The following is a 3,414-nucleotide window of genomic DNA, read 5'->3' on the forward strand; positions in this document are numbered from 1 at the left end:
AAATGAATATTTGTGATGCTTCAAACCACCACATTTTGGGCAATTAGTCATAGCAGCTACAAGACATTAATCCAGAAGGTAGACAGGACAGTGATGGAGGGCGGTGAGGAGTGTGTGTGTGTGTGTGTGTGTATGAGAGAGAGAGAGACAGACAGACAGACAGACAGACAGACAGACAGAGTTAGTTTTATTCCTTCACCTGTCTAGCCACACCTCTTTTCTCTGCTCTCCGGCTGCCAGCAAGCATTCCTCGCTCCTTTTTGGTTTGTTTGTTTGCTTGTGACAAAGGGTCTCATCTAGCCCAGGCTGGCTTTGAACTCCCTATGTAGTCCAAGATAGCCTCCTGCTTCCACCTCCCGAGGGCTGGGATCCCCGAAGTGTGCTACCATTTCTGGGCTTAAATTCTGCAGTTTTGTGGACTGTGAACATATTATAACATCTCTGAAAGGAGAAAGAAAGAAAAATCAGTCCCTCAGCTCATGATCACAGCCTCTGTCCCCCCACTCCCCCTCCGTGAATGCTAGCTCGTCTCCTCAGTGTCCCTGGGGTATGCCCCTCCTGCTTGGGCTTGGCTCAGCTTGCCTCCCTGGTGGCTGGGAGCTGGCGATGTGGAGAAGTTGTTTTCCCGGAGCTCCTGGCTGTCAGCACCTGTGGAAGCCACAGCATGGCTGTGAACTCTGTCACTCTGGCAGCTGATAAAGCCCCACAGCCTGCAAGTCTGGAGCCTGGGCCTCCCACCCTGATAAGTCCGAGTTGTCAGCAAAAGTCCAAGCTGCTGTGGTTTTGCGGCCTCCCTTGCCGTCCATCCTGGGCTCCAGACTGCCTGTTTATGGCCACCACTAGACACCTCGAGGTGACCCTAGGTAACACATGAGCAAGAAGGAGAGAAGGAGGGTTTCTTCAGCACAGTGGTGGCCATCCGGGTATCCAGAACCCCTGTCTCCACTCATTTCTGTTTTCAACGGGTCCCTTGCTGACCGTTGAGGGCAGCATGCCCAGACATTAATCCTATCACTAACGAGAAGGGGGCACTATCTACATCTCGTGGGTGAAGGCCAGAGAAATTACTGAACACCTGCTGAGGACAGGGCGGCCTTTCACTATAACTATCCAGCCCCAACTCTCCACTGTGCTCAAGCAGAAAACCCCAGGGCTGGAACACAGGGGCTAGAGATGCCAATCCACAAGTGGGGTGGGGCTGGCATGGGGGGCTGGTATGGGGTGAGGGTGGGACGGGGCTGGTAGGGACTAACATGGGCAGTTTGAGGCCAGCTCACACTACATGAGACCCTGTCCCACAAACACAGAACAGGAGAAAGTGGTTAAGAGCCCTGGCTGTTCTTCTAGCAGATCCAGACTCAATACCTAGCACCCACATGGCAGCACACAACTGTCTGTAACTCCAGTCCCAGGGGATCTGATGATGTCCTTCCTCTTCTGGCCTTCAAGGGTATCAAGCACATGCACAGACATACATGTAGGAAGAATATACAGACATACATATAAGAAGAACATTTAGACACATAAAAATAAATAAAACTTAAAAACAAACAAAAACCAAAACCAAGACCAGGCATAGCAGCACAGATTCTTAATCCAACATTCAGGAGTCAGAGACAGGTGGATCTTTGTGAGTTTGAGACCAGTCTGATCTACATGGTGAGTTCCAGGCCAGCTAGGGCTACACAGTGAGACTCTGTCTCCAAATAAAACAATAAACTGGGCAGTGGTGGTGCACATCTTTAATCCCAGCACTCAGGAGGCAGAGACAGGTGGATCTCTGTGAGTTCAAGGCCAGTCTGGTCTATAGTGAGTTCTAGGACAGCCAAGGCTACCCAAAGAAGCCCTGTCTCAAAAAAACAAACCAACCAACAAACAAACCAAAAACCCCACAAACCAAACCAAACCCCAAAGAGTAAGGCTGTAGCAGCTGCTCTGCGCTTACAAGCACATACTGTTCTGTTGGTTTGGTTTTTCAAGATGGGGTTTCTCTGTGTAGCTTTGGAGCCTGTCCTGAAATTGCTTTATAGACCAGGCTGGCCTCTACTCAAGAGATCCACCTGCCTCTGCCTCCTAAGTGTTGGGATTAAAGGCATATGGCACCACTGTCTGGCTCACATACTGTTTTTGAAGAGGACCCCAGTTTGGCTCCCAGTACCCAGGTCAGGTGACTCACAACCACCTGTAATTCCAGGTCCAGGGGATTCACCCCCTTCTGAACCCCAAGAGTACCTGCATTCACCCATGAGCAGAACTGCCCTCTCCTGACATCTAATACAAATAAATAAATAAATATTTAAACAATAGGGCCATTTAGAAAAGACAAAAATAAATTTAAAGGGGATGTTTGGACATGAAGAAATCCAAGTAAACAAGGAGAGCGGTGTCAGTGAGGGCAAAGGTGAGGTATCAGAGCCACGGAAGTGAGCATGGAATGTGGTGATTTGAACGAAAATGCCCAAGGAAGTGTGGCCTTGTCGAAGGAAGGGTGTCACTGGAGGGAGGAAGGCTTTAAGATATCTTTTCTTGAGTTTCACTCAGTGTGACAGTCCATCAACTTCCTGTTGTCCCTGCGTCAAGAGGCAGCACTCTCAGATCCAGCACCTCTTCTACCTGTGTGCACGCATGCTCCCTGCCCTGATAATGGACTGAACCTCTGAAACTGTAAGCCAGTTACCCCAATTAAAGGTTTTCTTTATGAGAATTGCCACGGTCCTGGTGTCTCCCTCACTAAGACACCTACCGCATACATTGAAATTCTCTTAGCTTCTGCCATTTCAAGAGATCTGTGGCACATGACAACTATTCTTCTTAGGACTTACATCTTTATCTATTTGCAGGCATTAGCTTTAGTCTCTTTTTGAAGAGGACCCCAGTTTGGTTCCCAGTACCCAGGTCAGGTGATTCACAACCACCTGTAACTCCAGGTCCAGGGGATTCACCCCCTTCTGAACCCCAAGAGTACCTGCATTCACCCATGAGCAGAACTGCCTGGCGTCATGGGGCAAACAGACCAGGGTGGCCCAGGGCACAGCCAGATCTGTCGGGTTCTCAGGCTCCCCAGGCATCTCTCACACCTACATATTTGAGGCAGGAGCCCCCAGATTTGGCAGGTCCCTTCAGGTAAGGCTGTGGCTTCCTGCTAAGGTTGCTGTACATTTGCGGGGGCTCCCTCTTGCACCCACACACATCTGTTCAACTGCAAGCCAGGCCAGTGAAGCAGGCACCTGTCAAGGCTGGGGGAAGGGGCCACTTGTGTGGCCCTGCATCGGTAGAAGCTGGCAAGAACACGATTAGGGATAGGATCCAGACTCTAAGCAAGCCCTGATTCAGGTCCTGCCTCTAACAACCACCAGCTGTTTGAGTTTGGATTGATCCCTCAGGCTCTTCTTTTCACCAGCATCCCCCTTAGTA

The sequence above is a fragment of the Microtus ochrogaster genome, chromosome 10 (assembly GCF_000317375.1).
Source record: "Microtus ochrogaster isolate Prairie Vole_2 chromosome 10, MicOch1.0, whole genome shotgun sequence".
Classification (NCBI taxonomy): domain Eukaryota; kingdom Metazoa; phylum Chordata; class Mammalia; order Rodentia; family Cricetidae; genus Microtus; species Microtus ochrogaster.